The sequence below is a fragment of the Podarcis vaucheri genome, assembly GCF_965113315.1.
Source record: "Podarcis vaucheri genome assembly, chromosome: 10".
NCBI lineage: Eukaryota > Metazoa > Chordata > Lepidosauria > Squamata > Lacertidae > Podarcis > Podarcis vaucheri.
In genome coordinates this window covers 68,451,928-68,474,607 of record NC_138748.1, presented here as the reverse complement: position 1 = coordinate 68,474,607, position 22,680 = coordinate 68,451,928, and the positions used below count along the sequence as shown (strand labels likewise).

At 45.7% G+C, this 22,680-nt stretch overlaps 1 protein-coding gene across 1 annotated transcript in view; it reads right to left on the bottom strand.

The window, feature by feature from the left end:
* The window catches only part of EXOC4 (exocyst complex component 4), a 380,738-nt gene that overhangs the window by 175,714 nt on the left and 182,344 nt on the right, over nt 1–22,680 (bottom strand). The gene's annotated exons all lie outside the window — the stretch shown is intronic.

Below are 22,680 nucleotides of genomic sequence, written 5' to 3'. Positions count from 1 at the left end.
TGAGACATTTTTATTGGGGTTTAAATCCATCCTACCTAATGCCATGTCCACCCCACCCCACCCAGAATTCCCAGTTTCTGATGCCCAAAGCGACAGAGGGGAACAACCCTTTCTGACCCAAGTAAGCTGCAATTGCTACTAGTCTAAGGTAATTATTCAACATTCTACTTTGTCACCAGTCTACTACTGAAATTTACAGACAGGACCAAACTTCTTCCAACAGAAACTGTAAGCCAAACCGCACTATTACAAAACAATATTGCACAGTTTTCTTGAGATTTACCAGGCTTCCACCTCTGGATTACTCTGAATATCCCACAAGCAAGACATGGACAAGAGCCCTCCTTTGTTGTTTGTCTACAGTCTTCTGCCTCCTATGCATAGAATTTTAACTCACCAGTTTAACTTAGAAGGGAAAGGTCATGTTAACTACATTTTAAGTTCCAAGGCCTGGAAACAAAAATCACAGGTCTTGGTGCCTAATCTGTATATACGTGTCAGGGAACTGACATCAGAGGAAAGGGAGTTGGTAGGGCTCCCAGAGACTGGGAGAGAGTCAGCAGCCAAAGCAGGGACCAGCAGGGGGAGCGAGGGGTCTCTGGAGGAGGATCTCAGTAATGCTGAGAGAGACGCAGCAGCCCAGGCAGGAAACAGCAGGGGAGAGAAAGGGGTGAGAGACACGTCCAGCGAAAATAGCGGGGAGGTGTCAGAAGCAACTGTAGGGAGACCCATACTTCGCCGGAAGCTGCCACGTCGTGAGTCCAGGAGACGCGTTTCCGTTAAGGAGCTTCTTTGCTGGAAACGCTTCCGCAGGCAGCCACTGTCAGACACTACTAGTGACTAGAGCAGACATGTCTGAGGAGCTCTGTCACACACAGAGGTTTGTGGAGCCGCACAAACTCTGAGGGGGCACAATTTTAAGCACAAGCAGCTAATCATCCCCTGACAGCAGTCTGACAGTCTCTGTACGCTGCCTGTGCAGGAGAAAGCATCATGAGCAACCCAGCCGGAACCGGAGAGGCAGGGGTTGGAGCTGGTCCAAGCTTGGAGGAAAGGTATCAAGCTCTGGAGGTCCAACTTGCGCTGCAGACGGCGAGGCTCGAGGAGAGAAGGGCTCAGGATGCAGACAAAAAGGGGAGAACCACTCAGTTCCCCAGAAAGGTACCAGGATTGGTGCAGAAGTTTGGGGGGGACCCCAAGGATTACCATGCCTTTAGGACTGAGATGCAATATGCCCTGAATGTGCAGTTTGATGAGTTCCCTGATGAGGAATCGCGAGTTGCTTTCGTAATTGGGCATCTTGAGAAGGGGGCGCGGGACTGGGTTCGACCCCTGATGGCAACGCACAATGATATCCTAAAGGACACTATGAAGTTCTTTCGTGCAATGGATATCATGTTTTCCAGCGATATTGAGGAAGGGGTGGTGCGCAGACAGCTAATGGCTTGCAAGCAGGGAAGCAGATCTGTCCGTGAGTACTGGACTGAATTTACCATGCTGATTCACAGATTGGGGTGGGATTTATCGGCGGCACCCATTCAGATGCTATTTGAAGAAGGTCTTTCTTCGGCTGTGAAAGACGAGCTGTCCCGGAGCCCCAGGGCGGTGTCTATGGATCAGCTGACCAAATCTGCGCTGACCATTGGAGCGCGCCAGGAGGCAAGAGCCTTGGAGAGGCGGGAAGGGAGAGGGGAACGTTGGAAGGAGTTCCGCATTCCAGACATTCCTGAGCCAGCTTTCCCGCCGGCAGAGCCGATGGAAATCGGAACAGCCCGCGCGCGCGCAGTTTCAAAGCCCAGTGAGGGGGCTAAGAAGGAGGGAAAAGGAGCCCGGAAATGCTATCTCTGCCAACAGCCAGGCCACTTTGCCAGAGTCTGCCCCCAGAGGAAGGAATGGCAAGGGATGGTGGGAGCTGTTGAGGGGGGAGAGCAGGGAGAAACGGAGCAGGTAAAAGCCAACGCCTGGTTGCCACCGTCAGGGCACTGCAGCCAGGCCAAAGAGCAGTGAAAGTGCCCGTGCCAGAAGCTCCTCGACCTGCTCTAGTGATTGAAGTGTCGCTAGAGCTGCAAAATGGACACCCCCTAAAAATAAAGGCGCTGTTGGACTCAGGCAGCTCCTGCAATTTTATGAGCAAGGAGTTTGCTGCTGAACACCAGATACAGACGATCCCTTTAAGCAACCCCCTGCAGGTGACCACGATCGATGGCAGGGAGCTGTTGGGAGGAGGAGTCAGCTTGCAGACCGTCCCAATGATAATGAGGGTGGCAAGGCACACAGAACTGATAGCGTTTAATGTGGCCACCTTGGGAGGCGCTCCCATTATTTTGGGAATGAGCTGGCTAGCCCTACATGATCCGCTGGTGGGCTGGCATCAAAGAGTGGTTTCCTTCGGTTCAGCACATTGCTTAGAACACTGCAGGGGGGGAAAGGGGTCAGCAGGGGCCCAAGCCACCCTGGCAGGGACTGAAGTAATGGAGAAGGGGAAGGTGCCACCACAGTATGCTGATCTCAGCGACGTGTTCAGCGAGAAGGAAGCTGACCAACTACCCCCGCATAGGCCCTTTGATTGCCAGATCAATTTACTCCCTGGAGCACAGCTTCCTGTAGGCAAGTTGTATGCCATGTCAGACAGGGAAATGCAGCAGTTGCGAGAGTTCATTGACAAGAACCTGAAGAGAGGCTTCATCAGAGAGTCCAAGGCAGCGGGGGGTAGCCCAGTGTTTTTTGTGGATAAAAAGCACACGGACAAGCCGAGACTTGTATGTGATTTCCGGCGGTTAAATGCAGTGACAGAGCCGGCGGCTTTTCCTATGCCCAGGATTGATGATATTTTGACCAGGGTGCGGAAAGGAAAGATTTTTACAAAGCTGGACCTAAGGGGGGCGTACAACCTGATACGTATAAGGAAAGGGGATGAATGGAAAACCACCATGTTCACCCCTTTGGGGGCATTTGAATACCTCGTTATGCCTTTTGGATTACAAACAGGCTCCGCGTGTTTTCAAGCCTTCATGAACCACGTACTGGGGCCTTTGCTCTACAAGAATTGCGTGGCCTTCTTAGATGACGTGTTGGTGTATTCGGAGAATGAGGAGCAACATGTGAGAGACGTCAGAGAAGTGTTGAGCAGGCTGCAAGCCAACAGGCTGTGGGTGAAACTGGAGAAGTGTCAGTTTCATACCAAGGAGGTGGAATTCCTGGGGTACCGCTTGTCAGACAAGGGGTTGGCCATGGACCCCGGCAAGGTTCAAGCAGTGCTGGAATGGAAAACACCCAAAACCAAGAAGGATGTGCAGAGGTTCCTAGGGTTTGGAAACTTTTATCGTAAGTTCATCCGAAACTTCGCCCACCTGACGGCGCCCATCACGGACTGTCTCAGCAGTAAAAAGAAGTTTGTTTGGACGGGGGAGGCGGAGCGAGCGTTTGAGGAACTGAAAAGGGCCTTCGCCTCTGATGAACAACTTCTGCATGTGGATTTACAAAAAAAGCTGAGGGTCGAAACAGACGCTTCTGATAGAGCCATAGGGGCGGTGCTTCTTCTGCAGCCGGGGAAGGAGGAGTCAGAGTGGCGACCGTGTGCCTTCTTTTCGCGAAAGCTGAACAAATCCGAGAGGAACTACACGGTGTACGACCGGGAACTTCTTGCGATTCATGAGGCTTTCCGGAGATGGAGGCACCTGCTAATTGGTGCACAACATAAGGTGCAAGTGTGCACGGACCATAAGAATCTAGAGTATTGGAGAACTGCGCGAGTGCTCAACCAACGGCAGTTGAGATGGGCCCAGGAGTTCTCCAAATTTAACTTTGAGATTTGTTACGTGCCAGGCCCAGAGAACGTTAGGGCGGACGCTCTCTCACGCAAACCTGAATATTTGGAGGGGGAGGGTGCACCCGAAGAGACCCATGTCATTCCAGAGGACCGCTGGGTGTGTGGGGCGGCATTGGTGGGGCAAAGGGAACTGGTAGAGGGAACGGTGCAGGATGAATACGCCCAGGACAAACTCAGGGGTCTCAGGAGGGAGGGAGACAAACCCGGGGGTTTTGAGGAGAGAAACGGGGCGTTGTACTACAAGGGAGCGTTATATATACCTGAAGGGGAATTGAGGGAAAAGGTACTTAAGCAACTGCACGATAGCCCCACAGCAGGGCATTTTGGGCAACACAAAACCATGTGGCTGGTTACCAGGGAATTCTGGTGGCCCAAGGTCAGGGAAGATGTGCGGGAGTATGTGAGAGGGTGTGACCAATGCCAACGAGCCAAGGGGGAGAGGCGGGCACCGGCAGGTTTATTAGAACCACTACCCACGCCGGAAAGGCCATGGGAGGCAGTGGCAATAGATTTCATGACTGATCTGCCAAGGTCCAGAGGGAAAACAGCCATCATGGTTGTGGTAGACCTGTTAACCAAGATGGCCCACTTTATAGCCTGCTCACATGCGGTCACAGCGGAAGAAACCGCTAAATTGTTTGTGGAAAATGTGTTTAGGCTGCATGGCGCCCCCTTGAGGGTGGTTTCTGACCGAGGGAAACAATTTACTTCCAGGTTCTGGAGGAAGCTCATGAGCTTACTGCATGTAGAGGTTAATTTCTCAACTGCCCGTCATCCAGAAACCAACGGGCAGGCGGAAAGAGCTAATGGTGTCCTCCAGCAATATTTGAGGTGTTATGTGAATGACAGAGAGAATGATTGGGTGGAGAAGCTGGCGTTGGCAGAATTTGCCTACAACAATGCAGAGAACGTGTCCACGGGGATGAGCCCCTTTTTGGCTAATCACGGGTGTCATCCCCGAGCCTTCCCAGGGGGGGAAGGGGAGAACTGGAGCGTTCCAGCTGCAGAACAGTTCGTTGAAGAAATGGAAGCGATCCATCGCCAGCTCCAACTTAATTTAAACAGGGCGAAGGAGGAATATAAGAGGCAGGCAGACAAAACCAGAAGGGAAGGGGAAAGCATGAGGGTGGGGGACCAGGTGTGGCTGTCCACCCAAGGGTTACCATTCAAAGGGGGTTGTAAGAAGTTAAGACCCAAAAGGCTGGGCCCATTTGAAGTCACGCAGCAGGTCAACCCAGTGGCTTTCAGACTCCGGTTACCGAACCACATGAAGCTGCACCCAGTGTTCCACAGGTCGTTGCTGTCACCGTATAAAGGGGACAGAGAAGGGAGGGTCAATAGGGGACCAGCTATGGAGGAAAAAGAACACAGCTACCATGTAGCGGAGATTCTCGATTCCAGGTGGAAGGGAGATCAAGTAGAGTATTTGGTAATGTGGGAAGGGGAGCCGGAGTCGGAAAACACCTGGGTCATGGCAGAGGATGTAGATGACGAGGTTTTGATAGAAACTTTTCATCAGAGATTCCCTCGTAAACCTCAGCCAGTGGCGAGGTTCCGGAGGGAATACTTCGCCACCACCGACGAAGAAGAAGAGTTGGAGGGGTTCTCTGATTCCGAGGCGGAGGAGGATTCAGCGAGCCGGAACGAAGACCGATGGAGGGAAATGTTCGAGACGTCTGAAGATGAAGAGGATTCTTTTCGGGGTTTCAGCTCCTCACCGCCCAGAGGAGAGAGTAGGGGCGGGGGGGAAGGGGGCCCTGGAGGGGAGGTGGATGTCAGGGAACTGACATCAGAGGAAAGGGAGTTGGTAGGGCTCCCAGAGACTGGGAGAGAGTCAGCAGCCAAAGCAGGGACCAGCAGGGGGAGCGAGGGGTCTCTGGAGGAGGATCTCAGTAATGCTGAGAGAGACGCAGCAGCCCAGGCAGGAAACAGCAGGGGAGAGAAAGGGGTGAGAGACACGTCCAGCGAAAATAGCGGGGAGGTGTCAGAAGCAACTGTAGGGAGACCCATACTTCGCCGGAAGCTGCCACGTCGTGAGTCCAGGAGACGCGTTTCCGTTAAGGAGCTTCTTTGCTGGAAACGCTTCTGCAGGCAGCCACTGTCAGACACTACTAGTGACTAGAGCAGACATGTCTGAGGAGCTCTGTCACACACAGAGGTTTGTGGAGCCGCACAAACTCTGAGGGGGCACAATTTTAAGCACAAGCAGCTAATCATCCCCTGACAATACGGTACTTAAATAAACCTTTGTTTGACTGTGCCAGGGACTCCTTAACAACTAAACCTGCCATGTGAGGGCTTTGGAACCAAGGCGAGAAAATGCAACTTGATTATGACTGCATTGGCTTTGTGATAAGCTACCTGCCCTACCCAAATGCCCAACCCTAGAACCAAGGAGGATGCGACATGCTACCTTTAAAAAAAAAAAATTTGAGCCAAATCTCTCCATGTATATATCGGTGGACCTTTTTCAGCCACATTACTTCTCAGCCATTTTGAAAATGATGGTATCTCTGCAATGCCAATAAGTCTGCAACCGCTCCTATGAAGTCCTATATGAAAAACAACCTTCACCTTCACAGAATGCTGTTTTTACCTTTATGAATTCCAGGAACAGCAGCTTTTGTGACCTCCTCACCATTCCCAGAAATCTCGCATTCTTACTAACGGTTCTTTTATTTTTCGTATCTTTATGGTTCAAAATGGGTTATGGCTACTTTTTACAGCAAGCAGAAAAGCTTTAAATATTTTCCAGCTGCTGTATCAAGGAAGCGTGCCAGGATGTTGATTTAATTTGCTTGGTGATAAACCAAAAGGTTTCTCTTTTGGGGGGAGTGCAGAATGGATGTGAAGCAAAATTTATCATAAACTGAAGGATAACTATAGGAATGAAGAGATGGGGTCCATCAGCAATGTAACTGAATATTTTCATAATGGACCCTGAAATAACAGTGTTCTTTTGTACAGGCGTCTCCATGGGGAGAAAGAATTCACTGCTACCAAGGTCTGTTGTATGTAACTTAATGATCCAACTGAGCCCAAAGCACGAGACACACAGCAAAACTGCCCACTCTCAATGGGGTTTCCTACTAACACTTTGCATAAGAATCTAAGAAGAGCCTCCTGGATCAACTTCATGAGTTCTAGTGTTATGAGAGAGAAATAAAAACTTTTCTCTATGCACTTTCTTCATCTCATTCATCATTTTACAAACTCCTATCATGTCACCTCTTGCTTGCCTTTTCTCCAAACCAAAAAGCCCCAAACACTGTAACCTTTCTTCAAAGTGGAGTCACTCTATCTCCTTGATCATTTGGGTTGCCCTCTTCTAAACTCTTCCCATCTCCATGATGTGCTTTTTGAGGTAAGGAAACCAGAACTGTACACAATATTCCAAATGCAGTCACACCATAGATTTTTATAACAGCATTATGATTATTGGAAATGAAGGAATGGGTTTCTGTGTAGTAAGTTTAAAACTGACTCAACCCCCTTTTTGTTCTTTCAAAAGAGAGCACTTTTAAATGTGTAAAACTTGAGCTGTTGAGCAAAAACATAAACAAGCTCTCTCCTTTATCAGTCACGGCAAGGGATGGCCTTGGCTCTCTAGGGGAACAAAGAAAACACGGCAGAACTTTATCTTATGTGCTGACCACAAAATACGCGCAAGACCGATGTCTGGGGAAAACGCCAAAAGCGTGTTCCCGGAGATGATTAACTCTTCCTCCCAGATAAGAGTAGGAAGAGGAAGAAGAAGAAGAAGAAGAAGAGTTTGGATTTGATATCCCGCCTTTCACTCCCCTTCAGGAGTCTCAAAGCGGCTAACATTCTCCTTTCCCTTCTTCCTCCCCCACAACAAACACTCTGTGAGGTGAGTGGGGCTGAGAGACTTCAAAGAAGTGTGACTGGCCCAAGGTCACCCAGCAGCTGCATGTGGAGGAGCGGAGACACGAACCCGGTTCCCCAGATTACGTGACTACCGCTCTTAACCACTACACCACACTGGATCCTTTTATGGTTAGAAGTACAGGAAGGAACACCCTTTTATGGTTAAGAATACCAGAGCAAGAACATATGTGATGTCAACCTGCGTACATAGGCTGACGTGGTTGGAAGGAGGGAGTGGGTGCCTGGAGGATATATATATTGCATGAAACTTGTCATTTCTTTGGACTTGTTGTGGACTTGATCACACAAGTGCCTTCTGCTATCCGGAGAGCAGAATAAACTCTTTCTTTGAATCCACCTCGGTGTCATTTGACTTCCTTCCTCCTGTCCCGGAGCAACGCAAACCCAATCGGTCAACTCCAATAAGGCTACAGAAGTTATATTTTTAATTCCATTCCTCATGATCCCTAGCATGGAATTTGTCTTTCTCACTGGGTCAACATCTTCACAGAGTTTATTCCTAGTCTGTCATCTCATGAGCATATCTGTGAAATTAGTATTTTTTGCCCCAACGTACAACACATTACACTTGTTTACATTGTGTTTGCTATTTTACCACCCATTCACTCAGCTTGAAGAAGTCCCTTTGGAGCTCTTCACATTCTCCCTTCGTCTTTAACAACCCTGAACAAGTTAGTATCAACAAACCTGGCCACCTCTTTGCTCAGTTCTAGCTCTATACTGTTCTATACTGTTCTATACTGTTCATGAAAAAGTAAAAAAAAACACAAAAAAAAACAGGTCTCAATACAGATCCTTGAGGGACTCCACCATTTCCCACCTCTCTCCATTTATTCCTATTCTTTGCTTCCTGCAACTTAACCTATTTCTGATCCACAAGAGAACCTCTCTTCTTCTTCCTTGACTTACTCAGAAGTCTTTGTCAAAAGCTTTTTGGAAGTCCAAATACACAATGTCAACTGGATCACTTCTATCTATATGCTGCTGGCTGACACCCTCAAAGAACTCTAATAGGTTTGTGAATGTGCTCTGCGCTTCCCTCCTTCCAATCAGAGGGCAAGCCTAAATCAGGTAATGTAGAAAGGAATGCAAGGATCAGACAAGCATTCTATCTAGCCCAGCCTTTTCTACTCTGTCAGCAGCTCCCCAGGATCTTGGGGAGAGGGTTCTTCCCCATCACCTGCTACCCTTTTTTCAAATCAGAGATACCATGGATTCAGATCTTCGGCAGGCACCACACAAACACTTATTGTTGTTGTTGTTTAGTCGTTTAGTCGTGTCTGACTCTTCGTGACCCCATGGACCAGAGCACGCCAGGCACTTCTGTCTTCCATTGCGTCCTACAGTTTGGTCAAACTCATGCTGGTAGCTTCGAGAACACTGCCCAACCATCTCGTCCTCTGTCATCCCCTTCTCCTTGTGCCCTCCATCTTCCCCAACATCAGGGTCTTTTCCAGGGAGTCTTCTCTTCTCATGAGGTGGCCAAAGTACTAGAGCCTCAGCTTCAGGATCTGTCCTTCCAGTGAGCACTCAGGGCTGATTTCCTTCAGAATGGATAGGTTTGATCTTCTTGCAGTCCATGGGACTCTCAAGAGTCTTCTCCAGCACCATAATTCAATTCATTAATTCTTCGGCGATCAGCCTTCTTTATGGTCCAGCTCTCACTTCCATACATCACTACTGGGAAAACCATAGCTTGAACTATACGGACCTTTGTCGGCAAGGTGATGTCTCTACTTTTTAAGATGCTGTCTAGGTTTGTCATTGCTTTTCTCCCAAGAAGCAGGCATCTTTTAATTTCGTGGCTGCTGTCACCATCTGCAGTGATCCTGGAGCCCAAGTCCTTTTCCATTGTATTCTTATACAATGTAGAAGTGGAGGACATTCCACTAATTTTAGGTTGTTTTTTTAAAATAAAATATGCTTCATTGGCCTTCTGAAACCCTTTTTCAGATCTCTTGAACATCTGAGACATGTCAGGTTGGAACCAGTGTTAGAACCTGACCATTATGGAGTCCTGAATTTGGGACAACCTCCCTTGGTCTCTGCTAGTTCACTCTGCAGCAAAATTGCTTTCATTCAACTGGCTTTTCTGGAATATTGTTTTAGACCATATGTTGTGCTGCTGTTTTGAAATTTGATTGATACAGTTGGTTCTTGTTTTAGTAAGCAAAGAATTATTATTAGTAGGAATATTTATATGTTTTTAAATTTGTATTCTGCCATATGCTTTTAGAAAGGCAGAAGAGAAATTGCAGTAATAAATAAGATTAAATTAATATTGTTTCTATTATATTAAACTGCATACATTCATTCACTCAGCCATCCTTTAAATAACACCATAAAAGTCAGTCAGACCAGCCACACACACAAAAAAACCCCCAACTGGTTTTGAAGCCAGTTTCTTTCAAGTCCTGTCACAAAATAAAGCTTGTTCTTGTATGCACAATAATGCAGAGAATTTGGAAATAAGTTGTAGATAATTGAACAAATTTCTCAGCCTGGAAAGATGCTGTTTTGGAGTTGACTGGGAAATGGACCAGCCAACCTGTCTCAGCAAGGCTCCAGATTCTTCTGACTTTAAAACCTGCCCAACCTATTCCCATGTATATCCTGCTGGTTGTAATAATTGGAGGAAATTTGAACTCAGTGGAGGTTCTAAATATTTTAATACCAGAAAGAGAAGGGAGAAAATGTTACATCAGTTATCCAGTGGTACATAGATAAGGCAGCAAAATAGTATTGTTAGCAGTGGAATTTTTAGAACTTTATATGCCTAAGGAGCCATTCCTTGGTCACCTGCCAGCAGCACTGAAAGTGCAAACCCAGCATCCTAGCCAAGGAGTTTAGTGCCATGAGTGACTATAATGATAGATACATAGAGATGGTTTTCAGACTATGACTACGATTCCTATAACTGAGCAGTACAAGACATTTAAGTCTAACAGAGCAGCCATTTGGGATGTTATGAGGGAAGTGGCTACCCTCAAATATTTCTTGGGACTTTAAAAGACTGGTTTGTTTGAGGATAAAAACAAACAAGCAAGAAGTCACTTCAACTTCTGGAAGCCTATAAAAAAATTAAGACATTACAGTGGTGCCTCGCAAGACGAAAAGAATCCATTCTGTAATTCTCTTCATCTAGCGGTTTTTTCATCTTGCGAAGCAAGCCCATTGACGGATTAGAGGATTGCCGCTATTAGCGGCTTTTAGCGGCTTATCTGCTGATCAGATCAGCTGATAAGCGACTTAGCGGCTTAGAAAAGGGGGGGGAGGAAAAAAAACCAGCAGGAACTCGCAAGACATTGTCGTCTTGCAAAGCAAGCCCATAGGAAATTCGTTTTGCGAAGCACCTCCAAAACGGAAAACTCTTTTGTCTAGCGAGTTTTCCGTCTTGCGAGGCATTCGTCTTGCGGGGCACCACTGTAATCAGAGGTTAAAGAAAGCAAAAAAGATCACCAACTATCTATGACAAGATCAGAAGCATTTTCCCCGCCTCTCTCTTCCTCCAGAAGTAATTGGGATACGGGTGGCGTTGTGGTCTAAACCACTGAGCCTCTTGGGCTTGCCGATCAGAAGGTTGGCAGTTCGAATCCCCGCAACGGGGTGAGCTCCTGTCAACCTAGCAGTTCGAAATCACGCCCAAAAGTGCAAGTAGATAAATAGGTACCACTCCAACAGGAAGGTAAAAGGCGTTTCCATGCGCTGCTCTGGTTTCAGTGTTCCGTTGTGCCAGAAGCGGCTTAGTCATGCTGGCAACATGACCCGGAAAAACTGTAAAGTGAGATGAGCACTGCAACCCCAGAGTCGTCTGTGACTGGACTTAACTTGCCAGGGGCCCTTTACCTTTACCTTTATTATCTCTATTGGGAGGAGCTAGCAGTTTCATGGAGTAATGCAAAGATCTGTGAACCATCCAAGTTAACTAGAAACTGTTGGTTTCTGCTCTCTTCACTGTGCAGCAAAGTGCTTGTCACAAGACAATGTTTACATTCCACAGTCAGAGCACTGTTGGGTTTTCCCACGGGAATGGGAAGCTGGATGTGACGTTACACTGGTTTCCTGTTTTTCACTGTTCTCTCGGTGTTCGTTAGTCCGAGGAGAAGGACGGTTGCTTCTCTGCTCCCGCAGAGGCAAGATGCATGTCTGTAATTTCTCTACAATGAACTGTAAATAAAGCAACTTAAAGCATGTGGCACGTACTATTCATCATTCCGTTGTGCAAAAAGACTCTGCTATATCAACATTTTGGTTCCGGGCCCAGAAAGACGTAAATCAAACTGAGGATCAAAGACTCCAGCGATCGAGTCGGAATGCCGGCAGAGGTACAGAGGAACGGATCGCGTTATCTGCTCTGCGCGTCAAGTTTGATTGATGAAGGTATGTGCTCATGCTCCCGGAGCAGCCTGCCAGCTCCTTGTTTATGCTTTATGGCTGGACTTTGAACTTTTAAAGCCGTTTTGCCGCGTAACAGGCAAAGGCTCCAAAAGGCACAAGCTCACAGGCTTGGATGGCTGGGAAAACGAAAGTACTTTTAAAAGTGCTTTTGGCTAAAGCTGCAGGACTGTGACGCAGCTCGTTTTAAGCAGCAGAAATGGCAAACGCAAAGCTGGTTGATGCTTTTGGGATTCCTAAGCTCAATAAGAATAACTACACGGAGTGGGTGCTATATGCAGAGGCAGTTCTGCGGAAAGAAGGTCTGTTTAATGTTATTACAGACAACCCCCCAGCTCCAATTACAGCTGAATGGACTGCTAAGGATTCCAAAGCAAGGGGAACGCTTACGTTGATAGTATCCCCAGAAGAGCTCTGTCTGTTGCGTGGAAAGACCACAGCCAGAGAAATTTGGGACACTTTAAGACAGGCTCACTTGAGGACAGAAGCTGGTTCCTCAATGTACTATTATGCCAAGCTGCATGATATGGCTCTTGCTGAAGGTGGAGATGTGCGTAAACACCTGATGGAGATGCAAAATCTGAGACATGAGTTGCAACAGAGAGGACTCAACTTTCCAGAGGCTGTGTATTCCTTCATGATACTACATTCTTTGGGTTCAAGTTGGGAGTCCGTTGCCACTCAGATTGCTGTTCAGCCAACTGCTCAGCTCACAGTAGCCTATGTTACTGCCGTGATCCAGAATGAAGCAGATCGCCGGGGTGCTAGCTGCATGGGAAAGGGGGAGTCTTCACAGACGTCATCCCAGAGTGCAGTGGAACCACCAGAGGGCGCCAAAGCTTTGAAGGCAGTGAAATGCTACTCGTGTGGACGTCTAGGCCATATGAAGAGGGAATGCAAATATCCCAGGGCCAAGACAGAGCAGCGCAGCGGAAGCTCATCGCGTGGAAAAGGCCAAAGCAAAGGCAAAGGTCCGGTGTCCAGGACAACGCAGCACAAGGCAATGGTCTCACGCTTCACTCCAAACGTCGCAAAGGTCCAGAAGACGTCTAGATCTTTCTTCGTTGTTGATTCAGCAGCTACCCACCACATGTGCAATGACAAGAGACTGTTCGTGTCTTTTACACCGCAGGAAGGTGCGATTCACCAGGCGGATGACCACACGATCCCCAGTCAAGGCTACGGAACTGTTGTTCTTCACAGTTTGGACTTAGAGATACATGATGTACTTTACGTTCCAGATGCCACACACAATCTTCTAAGTGTGATGCAGCTGAATGAACGGAACATTGACGTTTCCTTCAAGAACAAGAAATGCACCATCACAAAGAAAGACGATTATGTATTGCATGCTGAATGTGTTGATCGTTTGTTTGTTTTGTATTATGATGATGTTGTGCAGAATGATACTTGTTGCATTGCAGGTTCCAACAAAAGTTTGCATGCAGGATGTATTCATGATTTTCACAGGAAATTTGGTCATTTGCATTTTGAGGCAGTATCTAAAATGCCTACCTTGGTTGAAGGTATGACTATTAAACCCTGCAGGTACCACATGAAGTGCAAGGCATGCGCAGCAAACAAGGTGAAAATGGCTGCGAAAGGTAAGGTGTCTAGTAGGCAAGCTACAGAACCATACCAGATTGTTCATGCTGATTTAGTTGGTCCACTATCGCCCTCTTTGGGTGGCAATAGGTTCTTCATGGTTCTCATTGATGCATTTTCCAGGTATATTTACGTGTACAATCTCAAGCAGAAATCAGAGGCTTTTCCAAGGTTCAAGGAATTCTGTGCTTGGTTAGAAAATGTGCATGGTAAGAAGATAAAAATTCTTTTCACAGATCGCGGGGGAGAATTCACTTCTCAGCAGTTTGAAGCTTTTCTGACTGAGAAAGGAATTCAACACAATTTGTCCAGTCCTCGCTCGCCATGGCAGAATGGGCTTTGCGAAAGGGCAAATCAAACATTGCTTCAAGGGTTAAAAACCTTGCTGCATGATGCCAATCTTCCAGAGAGTTATTGGGCCGAAGCTCTCTCATGTTTCCTTTACAGTTACAATCGCAGGTTATCATCAGCGATTGGTTGTACCCCCTATGAGAAGATGTTTGGCAAGAAACCATACGTCAAACACATGAGAATTTTTGGTTCTGACATGTGGATTCATTCACCACAAAGCTCCAAATTAGGCAAACGTGGATTGCATGGTATCTTTCTAGGTTATCAGAAAGGTTCTTACAGAATAATGATGACTGACTCTAAGACAATTAGGCTCACAAGAAGTGTTGAGTACAATGCCAAGTGGGGGGAGAACGTGGGAATTTTCCAATGTTATCCTGATGACAGTGATGAGACTGAGGATAAGCAACAACAACCCACACCCACTGATGAAGGTTCTGATTCTGAGTCTGAAACTGAATCGGATACTTCAGAGGATTTCAAGAGTGCGAAAGCCTCTATGCGACCCTCTGAAAGCTCTGATCAGGAATTGGAAGAACCATTGTTCACAATAGGTCACTTTTCTCCTAAGAAGGAAGAGGAGAGTGTTGAAGACCAAAGGCTGATTCGCAGGTCACAAAGAGCCACAAAAGGCAGACCTCCAAAGAGATTTGCTGATGAATTTGCTAAGACAGCAGTAGCAGCTGTTAAAAGCTCCAAGAAGGTATTTGAACCTTCAAGTTTCCAAGAAATCCAGCATTTGGATTCTAAGGAAGCTGAGCCATGGTTAAATGCTATGAAGGCTGAGCTTGATTCCTTGGAAAGGAACAAAACTTGGGAGCTAGTTCCAGTAGTTCCAGGAATGAAACTGCTTGGAAGCAAATGGGTCTTCAAAGCGAAGACTGATCAAAATGGCAAGATAGTCAGACACAAAGCCAGATTGGTAGCCAGAGGTTTTGCACAGGTACCAGGTGAAGACTATCATGAGACCTACTCACCCACGGTGAGATATGAGAGCATTAGGCTTATGCTCAAGCTAGCTGCAGAGGAGAATCTACACATTAGTCACCACGATGTAAATACAGCATTTTTGTACGGATCTCTAGGTGAATCACTTTATATGCTTCCACCAGATGGCGTACAGGTAAAACAGGGATTTGTTTGTGCTCTAAAAAAGTCCCTTTATGGTCTCAAACAAAGTGCACGGTGTTGGCACACAAAACTCACTGAAGCATTGTTTTCTCTAGGTTTTCAGCAAGGGAAAGCTGATCCATGTGTATTTGTCAAAGAGGAAGGGCAAAAGAAGCTATATTGTTTGTTTTATGTTGATGATATTTTATTCTTTTGGAAAGATGTCACAATGTACAATAACGCCCTAGCTCAACTGAAAGAGCACTTTGACATGAAAGATCTTGGTGAGGTAAACAACTACCTATCTCTGGAAATAGAGAAAGATCAAAGTGGTAACATTCTAGTACACCAGTCAAGGAAAATTGCTGATGTGTTAAACAAACTAAACCTGATGGATGCTAACCCTGTAGACACACCGATGACAACAGGTTATCAGGTAGAAGACACTGAAGAAGCATTTTCTGACACTACACTGTACAGAAGTGTGCTAGGTAAGCTAAACTTCATTGCCAGATGTTCAAGACCTGACATTGCTGTTAGCTGTAATTTGCTAAGCAGACAAGTTAACAATCCTACTGTTAAGGATTGGAAAGCTCTGAAACGCATAGCACGCTATTTGAAAGGCACTATGCATTACAGACTGAGATTTAACAATCAGAAGTCTGGTGGTCTTGAGATCTTTGCAGATGCAAGTTTTGGAAGTGACACTGCAGACAGGAAAAGTACGTCTGGAGTTTGCTACATGTACAATCAGGGTCTATTTGATTGGTCATGCAAGAAGCAAACAACAATTAGCTTAAGTACTTGTGAAGCTGAACTGAATGCACTGTCTTATTCACTTAAGGATTGTGAATGGTTGTTACAATTGTGCAAAGACATGAAAATTCCTGTCAAATGTCCAATCCAGGTTTACCAGGACAACAAAGCATGTTTGGCTTTGCTGAATTCGGAAGGTTGTAAGCAAAGCACGAAGCACTTGCAATTGAAGGTGCAACATGCTAGGGAACATATTCAGAAGGGACTCGTAACGGTGTCCTATATGCCAGGTAATGAAATTCCTGCTGATGTATTGTCCAAGATTGTATCAAGGGATCAACACTGTACCTATGTACAGAAGTTGGGTTTGTACTGATATTGTACGAACACGCTGCCCAGTGATGTTCACAGAAAGGGGGAGGATGTTGGTTTCTGCTCTCTTCACTGTGCAGCAAAGTGCTTGTCACAAGACAATGTTTACATTCCACAGTCAGAGCACTGTTGGGTTTTCCCACGGGAATGGGAAGCTGGATGTGACGTTACACTGGTTTCCTGTTTTTCACTGTTCTCTCGGTGTTCGTTAGTCCGAGGAGAAGGACGGTTGCTTCTCTGCTCCCGCAGAGGCAAGATGCATGTCTGTAATTTCTCTACAATGAACTGTAAATAAAGCAACTTAAAGCATGTGGCACGTACTATTCATCATTCCGTTGTGCAAAAAGACTCTGCTATATCAACAGAAACTATGTGTGCACCCAAAACACCATGGAATTCCTTGCTTGGGTGGGCAGTGATAGGGTGTCAGAATTTCAACTCTGCAATGATAAGATTCTGAATTTTGAGTGAATAATTTCCAATGCAATCTCATCCATCTGGCAGTTCCTCCCCAGGATCTCAGAGAGAAGTCTTTCACAGCCATCCTTGAAACCTTTTAACCGGAGATATTGTGAATTAAACCAAATACTTTTCAATGCAAATAATTCTCTCTATTCTTGAACTATGGCTCTACACTTCTGATGAATAGCTCATGTGGCCTTCAATGCTGAAAAAGCTGTCCTCTCTTCCTAGATTCTTCTACACTGAGAGAAGACCTTGCTATTTCCAAGGTTTTAAACAAGGATTTTGAACAAAAGAGAAGGGAAGAAACCACATTAATATTTATTGAGAATAAGTACATCAGTGCACTCTTAAAACTCCTGCTAGAAGCAGAAAACTGTAACTCCTGGTAGGATTTGCTTCCACCTTATCCAGGTAGGTGTAAATGGATGGGGGTGAAGGGACAACCCAAGGTACCCCAGTGTGCTCCCTCTGACCACTCATCATCACCCCACCACCACTCCCCTGGTCTTCTTCCCCGGGAGTTCCCTTGGTGCCTCCCACCCAGCCAGTCCATGACATTCTACTTTCTCATCAACTTCTACCTGATGACCATTTCACCTGGAGACTTTACTTACTGAGATTATTTTTTTCTGGTAGCCTAGCACCCAAGGTTTTATGAGGGAGAGCGAACGTTTTAAAAATCCCTATTACAAGAAAATGCCAAGGGGTTAATCTGCCGCATTCTGCACGCAGAGAATGTGCTCCAACCACTGACCTACAGACGCTGTGCCCACCAAGAGTGCTCTCTATGATTATCAAACACAGCAGATTGAGTGTTCAAAAATCCAAAGTCAGGACTTTGAATTCCTAAATATTGGAGGGATTCTCGATATACAGTGGTACCTCAGGTTAAGTATTTAATTCGTTCCGGAGGTCCGTACTTAACCTGAAACTGTTCTTAACCTGAAGCACCACTTTAGCTAATGGGGCCTCCTGCTGCTGCCGCGCCGCCGGAGCACGATTTCTGTTCTCATCCTGAAGCAAATTTCTTAACCTGAAGCACTATTTCTGGGTTAGCGGAGTCTGTAACCTGAAGCGTATGTAACCTGAAGCGTATGTAATCTGAGGTACCACTGTACATAGAATCATAGAATCATAGAATCATAGAGTTGGAAGAGACCACAAGGGCCATCGAGTCCAACCCCCTGCCAAGCAGGAAACACCATCAGAGCACTCCTGACATATGGTTGTCAAGCCTCTGCTTAAAGACCTCCAAAGTAGGAGACTCCACCACACTCCTTGGCAGCAAATTCCACTGTCGAACAGCTCTTACTGTCAGGAAGTTCTTCCTAATGTTTAGGTGGAATCTTCTTTCTTGTAGTTTGGATCCATTGCTCCGTGTCCGCTTCTCTGGAGCAGCAGAAAACAACCTTTCTCCCTCCATGTTAAACAGTAACGTAAACAGCTTGTTTCAATCCATCGCATCATAACATACTTACCGGCAAGCCAATGCGGCTCCAAGGCTTATTGTGACAAAAGTGTCACCCTCCACGGGTTGTATTCCTGAGCATTTTAGTAGTCTATGTATACCAATACAGTATAGTCCTGCAGTCAACTCGCAGATGTGGCTCTGCCAACCTCTCCATCTTCCAGACTTACCACTGATTCTCCACCACACCAGTTCCACTAAGCTGCAGCCTGCTATTCCTAAACATGATTTACTACTTTCTCTCATTCCATCTGCCCCCCTATAAAGAATGGGGGAGGGGAACAGCCTCAGCTACATTTTATCATTTGATCAGAGTCAGACACACTTAAAATATTTTTTGACTCCATAATCTGTTTAAAATTCAAGCTGCTTTCCCCTCTCTTCTTATTTTTTGACCAGGATTCAGCAGGAGGAGGTTTGATTAATATATTTGCCATCTCCCGAATTTACTATTTTCCCTATCTACACGAAATGCCACTGCACAGCACAGTTGCAGCACAACCCTAGGCACAAACTCCACCAAGAGAATGCAGCAGCATTTTTAGTCATGATGTAAAATTAAAACAATATGGAGAAATGCTGTAAGCAATTAGACCACAACATGTCGCCTTATATTTGCATATGGTTTGCTGCCATTTCAAAACACAGTAAAAGGCTGCCATCCACACACACCCAACAACCTTTATTCAGAGTGAGCTATTCTATCCCCCAAATATCAGAAACAATGGCTTTTAAGTCTAGTGCTTTGTCCATTCCACTACTGGGAGAATTTACATTCCCAGTATTTTCCCCACAATCTTGTCAGAGCATCCAGTGAACATCCCTTCCCTGTACAGCTCCTCTCAAACCTTTTAAGCTGGATATTTAGGCTCGTATTCACTGCTAGTCCTACTCAAAGTCTTCTTCTTCTTTGGTGATCACTCATAGCCAAGTAAGATTGTCTTCCATAAACACGGTTTTAACAATGAGTTCGTAAGTGACTGCAGAGGCCAATGTGGATTTGCCAAGCGTGCCTTCCTCTTAGCACATTTCTCCCTTGCGTACTGAGTTCAAGTGTCTTCAAAGCCCACGACACCTTTGGTAAAGTAGACCCATTGAAGTTAATGGACATTACTAATTTAGGTTCAGTAATAGCAATGGGTCTGTTCTGAGTAGGACTTGGGTGAATACAACTCTCTGCTATTATTTGTTACAGCCAAGCCTGAGCCATAGAGGAAACATACTGAGCTAACATACTGAGCTATGATGCATGTTTACTCAGAACTAATTCCCACTGTATTCAAAGAGGTTTGATCCCTAGTCAATGTACTAAAGACTTCAGCCTAAATAGCCGGGCTGATGTGGCCAGCGCTCCTGACTTCTGACAAAGGGTTGCACCTTTTGGTCCTGACACTCTCAACCTCAGTTTCCAAAGGATGTACTATAAGTATGCAGAAGGCAATTAATGTAAAACATTTGAGCAATCATACTGAAACGAAATAAAGAACCAGGACAGAGGGCAGAAGCACCACAGAAATATCATTTCCGACGGCAATTCAGAGATCTCATGGTTAAGCAACAAGGTCTTCTAAGCTCAATTCCAGTACTCTGTTGAGTGACAACAGGAAGCAGATGAGGCAAGCTGGGGGCCAAGTGGACAGGATAAGTGGGTCTGGTGCACATAGCAGGATGCCTACTGCATCACATGCTCAAATGGCAAAATTGCCTCTAAACACACAAGGGCCTCCAAATGACCAAAAAGCCAGTCACAGTGTGGCTGTAAACAACTTGAAATTTCATGCTGGTGTAGAAAGGTGTTGTTTCGGAATAGTGACCTGAAATCAACAAATCTATTATCATTTACTCTTAATCGCGCACACTGGGTCAATAAAACCATATAGTGTGTCCCCATATATAAACACTCGTAGTGTTTATATATAGTGTGTCCCCATATATAAACACTCGTAGACAGATTAAATATGGCATGGAAGATATTGGTACAACAAATACCTAAGGATTAAGGAGCTTTGCCAGCTCCAGCGTTGCTGTGACTAACAAACCCTCCAGGGGCCGGTTTAACAAATTGCTCCTGATACTGGTAACTTGCTGGGTCCTCATCAAGCTAAGACACCATTGCCAGTCTTGCTTGAAATCTGCTACATCAAAGCTCAAACAAGAGAAAATCCTACTTGGCTATTCTGAGCTGTGATATCTTTATCAATCTGCATGGGTGGGGGGGAGAGAGAGATTGCCATTACTTCAATGAACACAAAAGGAGTCTGAATTAATTCATTATCAAATAATGTGTACACAGAATCTGGGTAATAATATGGGCTTTTCCCAGAGGGGACCCTAAATGGATTGTCTATGCCAGCAAAGCACAAAGTACAAAGCTACAACTCCCATCTGCAGCAGAAATGATCAGATTGTTCAGTATTCGAGCTGTCAGATGGCATTACTCAACCTGTTCATCCATAATCTTTTTCAGATGGGCTTTTCCCCACCTCCTCATTTCATTGCTTTGTTTTGACCAAGATTCAATCAAACGTGCATTAGGCATTCGAAAGCATCCAGCGCGCTGACTCCCCAGCCGCATTAGGAAACCTCAAGACCCTGGTGTTAATTTGGTTACAGCTTTAATCCTTGCATTTCAATGCAGAAGTAGCTCCCATAAAGACGATGCTGACTGATATTGGTGAGAAAACACAGAGGGGCCCATATGTAGGAGAAACCTGAGCACCAATAACCAAGATGGTAACTCAACCCCTCAGCAGATATTAGCAATTGTGGGAAAGCAGCCAGAACTTTAATCACAATTCTTTGAAAACACAGTCAGGGATTTGGAAATACTGTTAGCCCAGGATATGATCCTAATACCATGCTTAATCAAAGCCATGGCAGGCAACCACAACAACCTGCAGACTTTAATAAAAACCAATTTCATAAAAGTCACTGTGTCAAAAACATGCTGAACCCTAATTTAGTAGACTCTTGGGGAAAGGAGGAAAAGTTTACTTTTCCATATATTTCTGGGTGATCTATACCAAAAGCAACACAAGGCTGCTCCTACACTGAGAACACAGCTCGTATATAACCAGCATCTTCCAGAAAGGAACGATGATTTAATTTCCCCCTTCTTCTGCTATTTTTCTCCCCTTGTGATATTTCAAGGAGAAGGGCAGAGAATTCAATGTCAGCTGGAGCAGGAAGTAATAATTTCCTTGCTTATTCTTGTGCTGAATGACAAGCAGCAAGAAAGAGAGAGAATGGAACATGGAAACAGATCCTCTGCTTCACAAAAGGTGGCAGAGTTTCTCTCTGAGCTGCAAAGAACTGGTCTTGCACAATCTGAAAGCCTTAACAGACAAGTGTCCAAAGGCAACTGGCTTGGTTCTGTGACTGTATCTGTGCATTCATCACGGTGCTTGAAACTGCAAGTGTCTCTCCACTAGCAAGATTCCCACTTCCCAGTAAATGGGCTTGCTGCCATGAATGCCTAAATCTTTTGAGGTCTTGTTGAAATCTGATTTACAGAATTATATTTTGGTCATATATTCAGTCTCCAGAGATATTCAGCCTAGACTGAATGGGTGCCGAGTAAAATAGGTGTATAGTCAATGTAACACTGCCCATTTCTTAAATACAGTGGTGCCTCGCAAGACGAAAAGAATCCGTTCTGTGATTCTCTTCGTCTAGCGGTTTTTTCGTCTTGCGAAGCAAGCCCATTGACGGATTAGCGGATTAGCGCTATTAGCGGCTTATCTGCTGATCGGATCAGCTGATAAGCGGCTTAGCGGCTTAGAAAAAGGGGGGGAAAGGAAAAAAACCCGCAGGAACTCGCAAGACATTGTCGTCTTGTGAAGCAAGCCCATAGGAAATTCGTTTTGCGAAGCACCTCCAAAACGGAAAACTCTTTCGTCTAGCGAGTTTTCCGTCTTGCGAGGCATTCATCTTGCGGGGCACCACTGTATGGTTCAAGGATCAGAAACAAATGGCTCACATGATCCTTCACTCTTCTACTTCCCTCTCCAGAACTTATGCTTCTCTTAACTCCTCTGGCTTTAATCTTGGTTCATCGGTACACTTGCACTGACATTAAGCAGGGTTAGTTAACAAGTGCAAAAGCATCTAGCTAATGCTAACGATGATGTAAAACTAAAGCATTATTCAAGTCACCAAGCTCTGTCACACACCCAGGATATGTGTTACAAAGACATGGCTTTTAGGGTGCGCAGAACTACCAGGTTCCCCACAACACTCCCCCCCCTTCTTTCCATGAAACCCTGTATGTAAGTGGCCTTCTTGGCCCTTTCTATCGGCCCATATGGGACCAGCACAGGTGACTGAGCCTGGCGAACATTTAATATTCCTACCCTCATGGCTACAAGTCGTGGGTTGGCCACTTAATTTTATTTTGATTTTACTGTTATTTTGAGCTGTG